This window comes from Dipodomys merriami, unplaced genomic scaffold (assembly GCF_024711535.1).
Source record: "Dipodomys merriami isolate MVZ:Mamm:240054 unplaced genomic scaffold, mDipMer1.0.p SCAF_617, whole genome shotgun sequence".
NCBI classification, from domain to species: Eukaryota; Metazoa; Chordata; class Mammalia; order Rodentia; family Heteromyidae; genus Dipodomys; species Dipodomys merriami.
Genome location: NW_027206199.1, coordinates 401906 through 417748, shown reverse-complemented (window position 1 = coordinate 417748; position 15843 = coordinate 401906). Strand labels below are relative to the sequence as shown.

Below are 15843 nucleotides of genomic sequence, written 5' to 3'. Positions count from 1 at the left end.
CCCAGGTTTAAGGTATCCTTGGAGCCCATTCTCAAAATAATAATAATAATAATAATAATGGCAGTCGAGGGCTTTCACGCCCAGATGTGGAAGATACCACCACGACTCCTCCTTAATGAATTTAGACCCAATACTTTCTTGAAGAGGCTGTTGGGCTACAAGCTAGAAGTGTTTGGTGGTGGTAGGGTTAGAACTCAGTGCTTCATGCTTCTTTGGCATACTCCCTTCTTCTGTCTACCACTTGGGCTATCCTCCAACCTGGCTTTTTGAGAATTATCTTCAAGATTCAGTCTCATGGGCTTTTCTTCCTAAGATGCCCAGAAATTATGATCCTGTAAATAAATCTATGACTCCTAAGTAACTAGTATTACTATGCCCAGCTCAAGAAGTCATTCCTGATAGTGTAAAAATCTAATTTAGGATAGTATCTTTTCTTTACAGTGCCTCATCAGATATTCTCTCCATGATTTAACTGTTTTATTTGTAGAGGTGGGATGGCAATGTAGCTAATATTTTGTAGCAAGCATTAACTAATAAGAGCCCTGAGCACTACTAGAAATAGAATTGATATACACTCACATCTGCAATAATAACCCTCAGAAAATTATTCTTTTTTTCCCCAAACTGAAAGATATAAGGATTTCTACAACAGGCAACAGTAGAAAATCAAGTTTATTTTTCACATCCTCATACTTATCAAGTGTATATTGATCACTGGACTATAAAGTTTCATTCTTCATATTTTTCTCTAACATACTCTTCTTTCTGTTATCTTTTGTTTTCTTTTTTTCCTTTTCTTTTCTTTTTTTCTTTTGTGAGTCATGGGGCTTGAACTCTGGGCCTGGGTGCTGTTCCTCAGCTCTTCAGCTCAAGGTTAGCGCTCTAACTCTTGAGCCAGTTCTGGTTTTCTGGTGGTTTATTGGAGATAAGAATGTTTATTGGAGATAAGTGTTTCCTGCCTGGACTGGCTTTAAACCGTGATGCTCAAATTTCAGCCTCCTTCTGTCTCCTGCTTAGTTTTTCCTCACTGGAGAAGTTCCCTGAGCTTCCTTTACCCTCTGTGTTACCCTTCTTGCCACTTTTATGCCTGACATTTCTTTGTGTGTGTGTGTGTGTGTGTGTGTGTGTGTGTGTGTGTGTGTGTGTGTGTGTGTGTGTGTGTGTGTGTGTGTGTGTGTGTGTGTGTGTGTGTGTGTGTGTGTGTGTTAGTGTATGTGTGTGCGCGCGCGCGTGCCTGTCCTGAACTAGAACTCAGAGCCTGGAAACTGTACTGAATTATTTTTCACTTAAGGGCCATGAACTCAGGCCTTGAGCTCTGTCCTTGGGCTATTTTACTCAAGGCTAGCTCTCCACTGCTTTCAGCCACAGCTTCACTTCCACTTTTTGAATGGTTAGATCTCAGTCTCCTTAGGAGCTAGGGTTACAGATGTGAGCCATGATTTTCCATCCTCCATTTATTTTTTGATGTCTACATTTTCCCACTGCACAGAAAGACTTTGCATTGAATTTGTCCTTTGTGAGAGCCTGGTGCTCCCTCTAATGCCTACCAGTTTCTGACAACTGAAGAGTTTCTTGTTGTTCTTGTGGTTGAAGGTGGTGAGAGCCACCATGAAGGAGGAGCTAGAGGTGGCAAAGAAAAAAGCATCTCTGCGCGACCTGCTCCATGCTCCCACCCTGCGTAAGCGGATCTGTCTCTTGGCCTTTGTGAGGTAGGCTTCGCCCCGTTACCATTTCAAGAGGCATGATTTGTATTTCTCCTGTTCAATGGCTCAATCTTTGGGAGTGGTCCATTTAGAGATAAAAGGCAGGGGCAACATGCCCACAATTGCTATGGCTAGGTGTACTCAAAAGTTTTAAAGACACCAATATAAAAATAATTACGTTTATCATGATTATATAACCATGATAACATATTATGTTCATGTTTATGTTTATCATATGACATGCTATGCTTGTCACCAGAAATTGATGCTGAGAAATTTAATCACAACTAGATTTTGATTCTGAGTTTTTCTGTTGCTTAGTTTCCATTACTCCAGGTAAATTTTTGAACAGGTAAGTGAATATATACAGATATATAGAGATATAGATATTTTAACAAATATTTATATGTATAAGCTTAAGCCATTCACTTAGAACAATATAAAGGAAAAATATCCATCTGGTCCTCAATACTGCCCTTTGCTCTCCAAAATAGTTAACAACAATGAAGGGCTCTATCAGCATACAACTACTTTATGATGATTTTTTTTAAAAATACTCACTAGTAGCTGGGCATGAGCAACTCAGCATCCTAACAACCCAGGAGGCTGAGATCACAGTTCAAAGCCAACCTGGGCACGTTCTTATCTCCAATTAGCCAAAAAGCCAGAAGTAGAGCTGTGGCTGAAGTGTCAAAGCTCCAGCTTTCAGAGAGGAAAGAAAAGGAAAACCCAAGAATAGTGCCCAGGTCCTGAGTTCAAGCTCCCAACCTGGAAAATAATAATAACAATAATTATAAGCATTATTATATTTATAAAAATGATAACCACTTGCAAGGAAATACTTTGATAAAATATTATACCTTCATTCGTTTTCAAAAACTGACTATCTGCATTAATGTTGCTATAATCAATAGGACATAGACTGTAAAGTTTATGTGTTTTACTCTTTGTTCACTACAGATTTGTAATATACTTGCTCATTTATGGCTTAATACTCAACCTCCAGAACTTGGGAAGTAATACTTTTCTGCTGATGATTCTCTTTGGTGCCCAGAGCATCCCAGCTAATTGTATAACACTTATTGCACTGAATCACCTGGGCCGTCGAATAAGTCAATTTCTTTTCATGTCCTTTATGGGGACCTTCATTCTGGCTACTGCGTTGGTGCCTCAAGGTAAGGAAAACACACAGAGTAGAAAAGAAATATCTAACCAATTTTCTCAAGGGTTCATAGATGATGTATTTCTGTAATTGTAAAAATAGAGTTCCAACAATTCCCAGTGACCAATCTAGGCATTTAGCTGACATTCTGACATTCAACAGCAGGGAGAGATTTCCTTCATTACAGTTGATATGTATGTATGTATGTACAGCTCACATTTCTGCCAGCTTTCCTCTAGGCCAGCAATAGACATATTAGGTCTACATTTTGTATTTTGATCCTACTAAGACCACACTATACTGTCCTTTCCTCTGTCCAGCTCTTCATTGACAATTCATATTTCATAAACTCTGTTTATCTACTTATGAATATCATCACAGGCACCATTTATGTAAATTCAGTTTGGAGAATTATCTCCTGAGAAAGTAGATACTACTTGTCTTCAAATAAAGAAGAAATACAAGTCACTGTTATGGATCACCTCAGACTACCTTAGAGTCAATTTTACAAAATCAAGTGGACATATGTAATGAGAAAGAAAAGTGCAGGTGGTCACCATGTTTTTCTGAACTCAAGAATAGTAGTGTGTTTTGTAAAATTCCAAACTGATGGGCTCAGATCCTCTTACATGTCAGCCTGGACTTCAGTGTGCTGCTTTGCCTCAATAATGACTCCAATGTCTCATGCTCTCCTATTGTGGAGAAAACTATGAAATTTCCATCCATTGTTTCTAAACTCTGAAATTCTTACTAAAAGAAGCCTTTACTCAAGATTCTTGACACATCATCATAGATCTAGCTACTCTCCAGGCTTTCCATCTGTGTAGGACTTGCACAGTACTAACCTCATGTGTGGGCACATGGGTCATGGCTGTAAACTCCTTGAGGGCCAAGATAGATCCTGCACACACCCTCAGCAGTTTCTCACATGACAGTTCAACATTATAATAAGGACAGAGGAGACACTGGGCAGAAAAGAGAAAAGTGAACTCTGCTTCAATTCCTCAACCTCTGTCCCTCTCTAGCAAATGTCTGAGATGCAAAGAGACTGAGTACAAGCATTCAGAGTCAGTGATCCATCCTAAACCAAACTGTGTAGAGAAGGCACATTTCTCACTTGTTATCCACTGCAGGAACTCTGCCTCTGTTTAGTTCCTCTGTGATACACTTCAAGCCTGTACACAATTCCAATCAAGGTGTTTGCCATTATGAGCAGGGAATGCTGGTTGTGGCAGCTGGGACTTCCTGACTCTCTCTGGTTCTCCCTCTCTCCAGAAATGCAAACCCTCCGTCTGGTTCTCTCAACTCTGGGAGGAGGACTTCTATGTGCTACCACTACTTGTTCTGTAACCCATGGACAGGAACTAGTCCCCACCGTAATCAGGTACAGAACCTCATCTGTTTGCTGTTAGGATCAGACCTTTCTCAGCACCTTCATTCTTCAAACTAAGTTAAAAAGTAAATAAGTAAAAGCACAGGATATTTTGCAAAGGCAAATCATTGCAATGAAAACAACTCCAGCCAGAGTTGAGTGAAAGGTTGCTTTTGCCAAGGTACTGTGAAATCCACTGAATGTATCGTTCCTCTAGGCCTCTTGCAATCTTGCTGTTGTTTAGATTTTTTTTTTGGTCAGTTGTTGGGCTTGAACTCCAGGCCTGGGCACTGTCCATGAGCCTCTTTGTGCTCAAGGCTTAGGCTCTTCCCTTGAGCCACAGTGCCATTTCCAGTTTTTGAGTGGTGAATTGGAGAGAAGAGTCTCATGTGGACTTTTCTGCCCAAGCTGGCCTTGAACCATGTTCCTAAGTACCTAGGATTAGAGGCATGAGCCATTGGTGCCCCACTCCTGTAATCTTTGGTATTACTTAAAAGTAGATGCCATGAAGAGTGGCATTGCTAAATGATACACAGATGTCTATGTATGCTGTGAGGAAATGCTAGCAAAGCAACAGGAATTTCAAAGGCTAGAGTCAGTCCACAATCTCCATATGTCTAAATACACTGCTTCCTCAATCCCATATTGTAAGATAAGTCACAAGTGCCACAGTCCACATGAGTATTTCTAACATGTTATTTCTGTATTGTGCTTTGTGCTCTAAGGGCCACAGCTTTAGGAATCATTGGAATTGCTGGTAGCCTTGGGTCCTCACTGGCTCCCCTGTTGATGATTCTCGCAGTTTATTCTGCTCCCTTGCCCTGGATCATCTATGGTGCCTTCTCTGTTCTTGGTGGCTTTAGTCCTCCTCCTTCCTGAAACCAGGAACCAACCTCTGCCTGACTCCATCCAAGATGTGGAAAATGAGTGAGTTAAACTTCTGGCTGTTCCTCACGAAGTCCTGTGCTATGGGTCTGCGAAGAGGAAGGCCAAACACCATTCAGGGCCATGGTTTCCCAACAGACTTACAGAGGCTCTTTCTAACCAGTCAGTGCCATTGGTACAGGAAGTATCATATCTATTATGGTTTAGTTTCATCTTATCCATTTATGTGTTTTGTGGTAGTTTTTGCTTGTCCCAGGAAGCTTTCTAGATTACACAGAGGGTAACAGCAAGACAAGTACTATATAAGGGAAATTTCCTTCTCCCCTATAAATCCCAATATGACCCTATCCATTTAGTGTTGGAAGCACACCCCTCCAGTATCACAAAATGAATAGATAACCAGAAGATAGAGTTTGTCAAGGCATTTTACTTCTGTATACAAGGGTGATCTGCCACTCTCCCCAGAGCTAGGCCGGTGCCCTGGGCAGAGTGGCCAGCTCAGTTTGGCCTAACCCAAAGGGTAATGCTGCCCCTTCTCCTTTTTGCTAAGGAGTCAGGCTCACATTTTCTTTACAATAAGTTATCAGGGTGAAGGGGTAATAAATACAAGGAAGTTAGAGAACACGCTAGGCATCAGTGAAAGAACGCTGCTAGGGAATGGGCAAAGGTATACATTGTTCTCATCACAGCTGGCTGGAAATAGGGTTGGAAATAGGGACACTGCTGATGGGCACAGTTGGAGGAGGCTGGTAAGTCAGCACAGAGTTCCCACGTTAAGGAAGAATGTCTAATCTTCAACTCCATTGGTAAGGACTCCTACTTATGACATTGCTGGCTGTTTACAAACAGAAAGTTGTTACAATTGAAATGAACAAGCAAATAATTCCAGAATATATTAGTATATAATGGTGACTGGTTAAAAGATGGTGACTGGTTATAAGATGGAGACATTTTAGTGTGATTGCAGAGGTTGCTTTTCTCTCACTAAATATGGTACATTCAGGCAGATAATGAACATTAGCACCCTATACAACCTTCTAGACACTGGATTCCCTCATCGCAGTAAGTGGTGATAAGATGCTGGCAGTCAGCATTTCCTGTAGCTTCAGATCTGTGCCATCACTTGGGGCAGATCACAGAAAGCTCTAGAAAACCTCTGGCAAGTGACTATGTAGAGTTGGGGAAAAGTCTAATTGTGTTGTCTGTGCGATTCATTGTGAATGAAGGTATTCACAAAAGAGAAGAAGGGAGTGGTAAATAAAGGGTTTCATGTTGTTGTGCTTGAACTCAGGGTCTTGGCACTCTCCATGAACTCTTTTGCTCAAGATTAGCACTCTACTACATTGAGCCACAGCACCACTTCCAGTTTTCTGGTACTTAATTGGAGCTAAGGGTCTCAACAACTTTCCTGCCCAGGCTGGCTTTGAAATGGGATCCTCAGATCTCAGCCTCCTGAGTAGGTAAGACTACAGGCATGAACCACCAGCACTCAGCTATAAAGGGTTTAAAAATGAAGAATGAGGAAGATTTTGACCTTGGTATGTATCCCAGTTTTCCCACACACCCCACTCCTCTTGGACTATGTCAAAATGTATACAATTCGTAGTAGAAATGACCAGAACTACCTTTGCAAAAACTTCCAGAGAGACTGGTTTCGAATCTTTAGACAAGGCATTAATATGGCCAATGCCAAGACATGAAAGATAAGCTTTTCCTAAAGAAGGCATAAGATATGTGTTTTTGTGGTGTCTTTTCATTTACATGTGGCCTTGCTGTTTCTCTTGTATCTTTTCCAGGAGGAAAGGCTCAAGACAAGCAAAGCAGGAAGATACCGTCATCAAAGTAACACAGTTTTAATCAATTCTGGTAATTGTCCTAGATCTACTGAAAGAGCAAGAAAAAGGAAAAACAAGATCAGTATTCTTCCCTCGTACTAGTAATTTTTTTAATGAATTGACATATTAGAAAACATGGATCACATTTAAATGTTTGACACTGTATTAGAAAACATGGATCACATTTAAATGTTTGACACGGAACTAATGTCTATATAATAGCTAGTTTAATCAGAATCAGACAGTTGAAGGAAACTGGAATGTCTTGAAAGGAATCCTGATAGGAAATACTTTTGTACCTATGTACTGCTTTTCCAGGTGAGGTGCTGTTAATTCAGCTTTTTGTGGCTGTGACAAAACACCTGAGAAAGCTCACTGAAAAGGGGCAAAGCGTTATTCAGGGCTTTCAGTCCATAGACCCTTGACTATTCAGGCCCTGTGCAGACATCTTCCCCCATCCTGCATAATCCTCCACCCAGTGTCTGTGTTATGTAGGTAACTGGAATACTTGGTATTATCTGACCTCCTCTGAGGTCACATCCTGGGCTGTCCAGGTCATGTCTCCTTTTAGAATGTGAGTGAGACCCAGGCCTTAAGTTGTCATCCAAATCCAGTGTTTCTACAGCTTTCCCACACCTGGCCACACCTTCCCCTGCCCCCCTGGCCTAGATAAGTCCTGGCCCCAGGGTGGCAGGCCCCTTTTCAGCCCTGTGCTTCTCCACCATGCAAGTGGGGAAGGCAATTTGGAATAAGTAACTTCTCTTCCTGCCTGGATTCCACAGTGGTGGCGTCATTCATTGGGGGCCTACTTTAATTTACCTTACAGTTATACTGCTTCAGAGCTTTGGGGAGGTTGTACCTCATAACAGAAGGGTGTCCTGGAGAAAACCTGTTGAAGTCATTGTGGGCATGAAGGCTAGAAGGAGGAAGGGCCGGGAGAGGGAAAGAGAGAGAGTTGGAGGGAAATAAAAAGAAAGAGAGATTGCAAGGCAAAGAGAAAGGGGAAATACAAAGAAAGAAAGAAACAAAGAAGGAAGGAAGGAAGGAAAGAAAGGAAGAAAGAAAGAAAGAAAGAAAGAAAGAAAGAAACAGGGAGAGAGAGGAAAGGAGACCCCAAAGGAAGGAAGGAAGGGAGGGTGAGGAGAGTCAGTGAGTGTTGTAGGGAAGTAAAAAGAAGGGGAGATTAAAAGGCAGAGAGAAGGGATATACAAAGAAAGAAAAAAGAGAGGGAGGGAGGGAGGGAGAGAGAAAGGAAGGGAGAAAGACAGAGCAAAGGAAGGAAGGGAGGGAAAGAAATGAAAGAAAAGGAAGGAAGGTAAATCTGTGGATGTACAAAAATGTAAACCTCCTTTTATAATTAATATAAAGAAATACAAAATTAAAAAGTTTTCATGTCTATGTTCATCAGAAGTGTTGATCTTTTTGTGTTGTGATCTTATACAGTTTTGCTATCAGAATAATAAGTCGCATAATGGGCCGGTAGCTTGTTCCCTTCCTGTTTTATGAAAGGGACATATCTATTAGCTCTTTAGAGGCTAGTATAAATCTGCAGTGAGCCTGCCTAAAAAATTACTATTGGTTCCTGTTAAGAATGAAATTGAAACATAATAGCTGTTACCAACAGATATAGCAATCTGGACAAATTCCACCTTGTGTTAAATAATAATTTGTAATTATACTATAAACTTGATTTGTTAATTATTTCCTTTCTGTAATACTTCAAAACTTTCTGGATTTAGAGAAAAGCATGTGCCAGAGTCCAAAGCTAAATTCCAAAGTCACTAGAGACAAACACATCCAAAGAAAAGAGAGAGATTGGATGCATTCCAGTTTGCCATTCCTCACTTTTTATTCTTTGAGATGTTAGTCCTATTCATAAAGTCATGGCCTCTGTTTACATCTTCAGGTATTTCCCTCTAGTAGTTCTAAAGTTTCACAGCAAAGTACAAAAAAAGTTTCAGATCCATTTTGAATTGATTTTGTTGTTTGTTTGTTTTTTAGTACCAGTCCTGGGGCTTAAACTCAAGGACTGAACACTGTCTCTGACCTTTTGTGCTCAAGGCTAGTAGTGCTCTACCACTTTGAGCCTCAGCTCCACCTCTGGTTTTTGAGTTGTTAATTGGAGATGAGACTCACAGGGATTTTCTGACCCAGGGGTGGCCTTGAATGGCAATCCTCAGATCTCAGCCTCCTGAGTAATCAGGTCTCAAAAAACACAAAATGTTTTGGACATGGAATAATGGGGCACATCTAAAGGAATTGTTGAGAAAATAAAAACTCCTCGCAGGGAGTCCTGTATAACTTAAATTACTCTCTTGGTGTAGGATGGGTTGCTAGACCCTTCTATAGACTTCTGTTACAAAGGAATATAGGAGAGGTGCCCTTCCTTTCCCCAATTCTCTTTACAGACCCTGGAGACTGAGGCCCTTCTAGGAAATGGTCAAAGGTCAATTCATAAGCTAATATATCTTGCTAGCTAAGTTGACTAAACATATTCTGTTCTTGGTTATCTCTAAAAGATCCTGGTTGTTCTTGGCAACAATTTTGTGTTTTGTGTTTTGTTTTCTATTTGTGTTGCTTAGTCTTTATTTGTCTAGGGTTAACCACATGATTCTATCATATTGGGCAAAACAATGTCATTTGCCACTGGAGATCCAGAAAATGTACACAGCCAATTTTTTTTTCTTTTAAAAAAATTTTTTTTTTTTTTTGTCAGTCGTGTGGCCTGAACCCTGGGCTTGCTTGGGTGCTGTCCCTGAACTCTTCAGCCCAAGGGTAGTGCTGTACCACTTGAGCCACATTGCCACTTCCGGCTTTTTCTGCTTACGTGGTGCTATGGAATCAAACCCAGGGCATCATGCATGCAAGGCAAGCACTCTACCACTGAGCCACCTTCGCAGCCCCAATTTTCAGTTGTAAAACGTAAGTGAGCCGTAAACCTCTTGTAAACAAGTGTATGTATGTGTGTGTGAACATGTTCACAAGTGTGTGTATGTGTGTGTGAACATGTTCAAATCTGACATTTTAATATATAAATGTCATGGTGTGAGAAAAGTAGTCTTTTCTATCTTTTTCTATGTTTTATGTGATTCAATTTTTAGGTATTGGTAAGTCCTGGAATTATTTACTGTTATGACAAGCAACCAAACAAGGAGAGTGACTCTTGTGTGGATAGAGCTAAAAGAACAACCAAGCCAAAGAAGTAAGAAAGCAGAAAGGATAGCAAAGGGAGCTGGGGATGGGCCATGGGATTCAGAACTCGCTACCAGCTTCTGAGTCCTGATATCCCGCTATTATTTTTGGGGGGGGGGGGTGTTCCGTTCATGGGGCCTGAACCCTGGGCCTGGGCACTGTTCCCCAGCTTTTCAGCTCAAGGCTAGCACTCTACCACTTGAGCCACAGCGCCACTTCCAGCTCTTTTCTTTTTGCTTATGTGGTGCTGAGGAATCGAACCCAGGGCTTCAGGCATGCAAGGCAAGCACTCTACCACTGAGCCACCTTCCCAGCCCTCAATGCATCTTTTGAAGTTACAACCATTAAGGAGAAATGTTTTGCATACAAGTGTTAAGTGACCCCTGTTATTTTAGGAAGCAGAGGGGAGCAATAAACACTCCAACAGAGACTTTTATCTCTAAAGTCTTAAACTTTTGGTATCCAAGCAACTCATACTTAGGGTAGAAAGTTGATCCTTTGTTTTGCTTAAACATTTTTAAAAATCTTTCCAGGGCCCAGCGCTCAGCCTTCTGGGTACTGTTTGAGCTGGCCTTCCAAGCTTTGAACTCTTTCCAGGTCTCACAACTCCACTCTAGAGTTCCCTACAAATTGAAGTATGTAGTGTTTAGGGCTTGCATTGTATCCATTTCCCACAGGATGGTCCCTTCTCTTGTGTGTGGGGTCTTTCACATTAGGATATTTTTAGGGACTCATTTCTCCCTGGTCTCGATGCATCATAAATGTGATGTTAAGACATCAGTATTGCAGGAGTCTTCATAACTTGGAGGAAACAAAATTCCTTTGTTTGTAAGCAGAAAAGAAGTGTGAAGTTTTTGTTTTTGTTTTTTTTAATGTCACTAAGTAGCTTAAAAGCCTATTTCAGTCAGGGGGCACCAGTAGCTCATGCTATAATCCTAGTTACTCAGAAGGCTGAAGTCTGCCTTATTGAAGTTTCTCATGCTTTCTGGATATGCCTCTGAAAGGCAACAAGCTCCAAGTATTTGAAGAAGTTCACTCAAACTTTACCAATGATTCTTGACAAGTGAGCTGTCCAACCCCAAACCCAGTAGGTTGGACTGACAGAAACTTTTTTTCTTTTTTTTCTGTTGTGGGTCTTGAATTCAGGGCCTGGACGTTGTTGCTGAGCTCCTTTTGCTAAAGGCTAGCACTCAAACACTTTGAGCCACAGTGCCACTTCCCATTTTCTGGGGTTAATTTGGAGACAAGGGTCTCAAGGACTTTGCAACCCATAGATCTCAGCCTTCTGAGTAGCTAGGATTACAGGTATGAGCCACCAGTGTCCAGCAGAAACACTTTTTTAAAAAACAAAATACAATCAGAATGAAACAGCATACCACATATTATGTACACCAAGTGAGATTTATCCCAGGCTTTCAAAACAGTTCAACATATGCAAATCAGTAAGTATGACCAATGTCATCAACAGATTGAAGAAAACAATATAAAGGAGATCTCAGTAGATACAGAAAAAAAGGAATCAGTGAAATTATAATTAAGACTTTCACTAGGATTGAAAGATTAAAAATTAGAATTACAGCCGGGCGCTGGTGGCTCACGCCTGTAATCCTAGCTACTCAGGAGGCTGAGATCTGAGGATCGCGGTTCAAAGCCAGCCCGGGCAGGAGAGACCGTGAGACTCCTATCTCCAATAAACCACCAGAAAACCGGAAGTGGCGCTGTAGCTCAAGTGGTAGAGCGCTCGCCTTGAGCTGAAGAGCTGAGGGACAGCGCTCAGGCCCAGAGTTCAAGCCCCACGACCGACAAAAAAAAAAAAAAAAAAAAAAAAAAATTAGAATTACATTTTACAATTGCTAACTGCTGATTTCACTTTTGTAAACTTGCTCGCCCTAGCACTAACCCCCATCCCCTTTCTGGAAATAAGGAATTGAGTAAAAAGTCTCGGAGCCCAGATGCCGGCCCCAGGACAAGGTCTGTGGGCATAAATAAAGAACAAGTAAATTCCCCAAGTGGTCAAATTGGACCCAAGAATAGGACCCAAGAATGGGACTCAAGATAAGGACCCAAGATAAGGACCACCTGGCAAGTCCAGCCAACTAGGCCAAATGTTAATCAATCACAAGCCTGTAACTATGTAAACTCCCCTAACCCTTACCTCCCAGAGTGATTACCTCCTTTAGATCACCCGCGCCAATTGTTCTATTACAAAGAGTGTTATAAACTTCCCCTAAAAAATGATTGCTGGAGTATATAGTGACCTCTAAACGGGCCAATCCGCAGACACCTTGTGTTATATGACAATCTTGGGGTTTCTGCCTTTAAAAATGCCTGTAACCGCTGCTCGGGGCTCTGTCCCTTGCCAGGGCAGAGAGACCCTTTGCGCAAATGCTGAATAAACTCCTCTTGCTTGTTGCATCTACTGGTTTGGAGTCTTGGTTTCTGGGGTGCCCTCCCTTAGACGAAAGTATCCCAGGAGTCTGGGGTCTTTCAAGATGACATTGTGCCCAAAAAGAAATACACTCATTACCTGACTTAGTAATGCCTCTGTACAAGGCCCAAATAAAAATACAATTATATATTTTAAATTCTCAATGAAGTAGGTACAAATAGACACAATGTAGGTAAAGTGGGTGCAGATGAAGCAGAATTTATATAATAAATACCAACTGAACTTGAAACACTGATAGTTTTTTTTCCCTTAAAGTCTGAAATGTGAAAAAGATGAGCACTCACCTCTTTAGCATAAAATGAATATTCATAGCTTGGGTAATTAGGAGAGAAAAGTAAAAATACAAGTTTGGGAAGCAAAAAGTCAAATCGTATCTATTTGTAGATGTAATGTTATATACAACAAAACAATTTTTTTAAATCCTCTGAGAACTAAAAGTCACTTTTCTTAAGTGAAAGAAAGGACACAAAAAAATCAATCTATAAAAATCAATGCAATTTCTCTACACCAGCAACAACCTACCCAAAGAATGAATCAACAAAGCAACAGCTGTAAAAATATAAGATATTTAGGAATTAATTTGACTAAAAGGTAGCACTTCTATGATAAAATTGGTGAAACACTGATGAATGAAATGAAGAAGATTTTAAAAAGATAACCTGTTATTCATGAATTTGAATTACCCCCAAAATGTATTGATTTGATCCTAACCCCCTCCAAACGTTTCCTTGGTTCCAGAATCAACAATAAAATCTGAATTCCAAAGTCTCTACAAAAAGCTATTACATCAGATGTAGCTCTAACTCAAACACTAGCCTTGAGGGATATAAAAGCTCATGGACAGGAACAGCAGCTACACTCTGAGTTCAGGCCCCAGGACCAGTGTGCACACGCACCCGCGTGGGCTCACACACACATATGTACATTCACACCTTTCAAAGAGTTACTTGTATAGTAAAACAATTCTAGCTAATGGAAATATAATTGTTAATAGATGTTTAGTCTTTTTCAATGACATTTTCTACTGTATTTTATCACCAACTCTTTCCAGTCCATTCTGCATTCAATATCATATATACATACAGACATGAAATATATACTCACATGTATATACAAATATAAACATACATAGATATGCATGTGTATAAATATATAGATGTATGCAAAGATATTTATAACAGAATAATTATGTATTTCATTACTTACTAAATTATGAACTCCTTAAAATGTGTCTTAGCCAAGTTCCAGTGGTTCCCACTTGTAATCTTAGCTACCGAGAGAGAGAGAGAGAGAGAGAGAGAGAGAGAGAGAGAGAGAGAAGAGAGAGAGAGAGAGAGAGAGAGAGAGAGAGAGAGAGAGAGTAGAGAATCATAATCCAGTGTCAGACTGGGTAGAACACTATGAGACAGACTCTTACCTCCAATTAGCCAGAAAACGCTAGACTGGAAACCATGGCTCAAGTTGAAAAGGACCAGACATGAGCAAGAAAGCAAGGTGAAAGGATGAACCTAAAATACATCATAAATGCAGTAAACCAAGCTCAGAGAGACAAATGGTTTTCTCTCATATGTAAAAGCTAGATATATCTAAAATATACTGAGCCACACAGTGAGATCAAAGGAGGATATTCTTAGGTACAGAGCCTATGTGCCTCTAATCATATAAAACAATATTTACTGAAATGAACTCCAAGAAATGAAAACAAAAGTTTTTTCTTTGTTTTTGTTTTCTTTTTGTCTTGTTTGTTCATTTATCTGTATTTGGGAGGATAAGGGGGAGCACATAAATGGGGGGACAAAAGGTAAACAAATACAGCAGTGGTACTTACTAGACGCTATGTTGAAAATGAACTATACAATTTGTGTGTGGGGACAGGAGGGAAAAACTGGGAGAGAGTGAGGGAAGAAATGACATTGTCCAAAAAGGTATGTACTCTGTACCTGACTTACATGACTGTAATACCTCTGCACATCACCTTTATAATAACAATTAAAGTATTTATATAAAGAAAGCCAACGGTTTGGGAAGGTGACTCAGTGGTAGAGTGCTTGCCTTGCATGCATGAGGCTATGCGTTCGATTCCTCAGTACCACATAAGCAGAAAGAGCCAGAAGTAGTGCTATGGGTCAAGTGGTAGAGCGCTAGCCTTGAGCTGAAGAGCTGAGGGACACAGCCCAGGCCCAGAGGTCAGGCCCCACGGTGGACTAAAAAAAAAAAAAGAGAGAGTATGAGTCCCTGAATTTCAGCTCTATACAAAACAAAAAGTGTGTCTTTAACTTACTCTATTTATGCTATTAGAACAGAAACTGAAATTACTATTTGAATCGATTAATAAAAAAAAAAACTATGCAGTTAGAATTGGCTAACTTCTGGCATCGTCCAATATTACCACATGGGGAGAAACATAATTTCAAAAAAAAATTTTTGCTATGGTTTCACCAGAAGCAGAAAGTAAGTTATCAATAGGGAAGGAATTTTTTAAATTATGTATTTATTATCTTTAGTAGTATAAAAGGATTCAGCAGGTCAGTTTCTCAGTATAATTCATCATGATCAGAAATATTCCTTTCATCATTCCCTCTCATCCCTCTTAACCTCATCCCTCCCCTCAATTTTCCTAGTTTCCTAGAATATGCATTAAATATGATGAATGCATTCTCTCCCACTTCCTGTGTGACTTTATCTACCTCCCTCCCTTTGACCTCTCCCATACACATCTCAAGTATTAGCTGTCTGGTATTCATTTTGTTAGACTGTGAGTTAGTGGTTCTAAAGCGTTCCACCATTTCCATTCTCGAAAATCTAGTTATGTGTTTGCGTACATGTGCATATGATCCCATATGTTTTCTCTTAATATTTACCAATCAGACCTAGCTTCCATATATGAAAAATAATATGCACCCTTTGTTTCTCTGGAGCTGACTTATGTCACTCATCATATTTTTTTCAGGTCTGTTCATTTTGTTGCAAATGATGTAATATCATTCTTCCTTATGCATGAGAAAATTCCACAAGCTATGTATACTACGTTTTCTTGATCCATTCATCCATCGAGGGCATCTGGACTTGTTTCCATATCTTGGCTCTCATGAATAATGCAGCAATGAACATGGTTGTGCATGCTGCTTTCCTGTATCCATATTTGTAATCTTCTGGCTAAAGGCCCAAGATTAGTATCAAAGGATCATAGGATAATTCTGTTTAATTTTTTTAGGAATCTCCAAACTGTGTTCCAGAGTGGTTAC

At 40.2% G+C, this 15843-nt stretch overlaps 1 pseudogene; it reads left to right on the top strand.

Annotated features, from left to right (window-relative positions):
- The window catches only part of LOC138814857 (organic anion transporter 7-like), a 30422-nt pseudogene extending 20943 nt beyond the window's left edge, over nt 1-9479 (top strand).
- The last annotated feature ends 6364 nt before the right edge of the window (nt 9480-15843 follow it).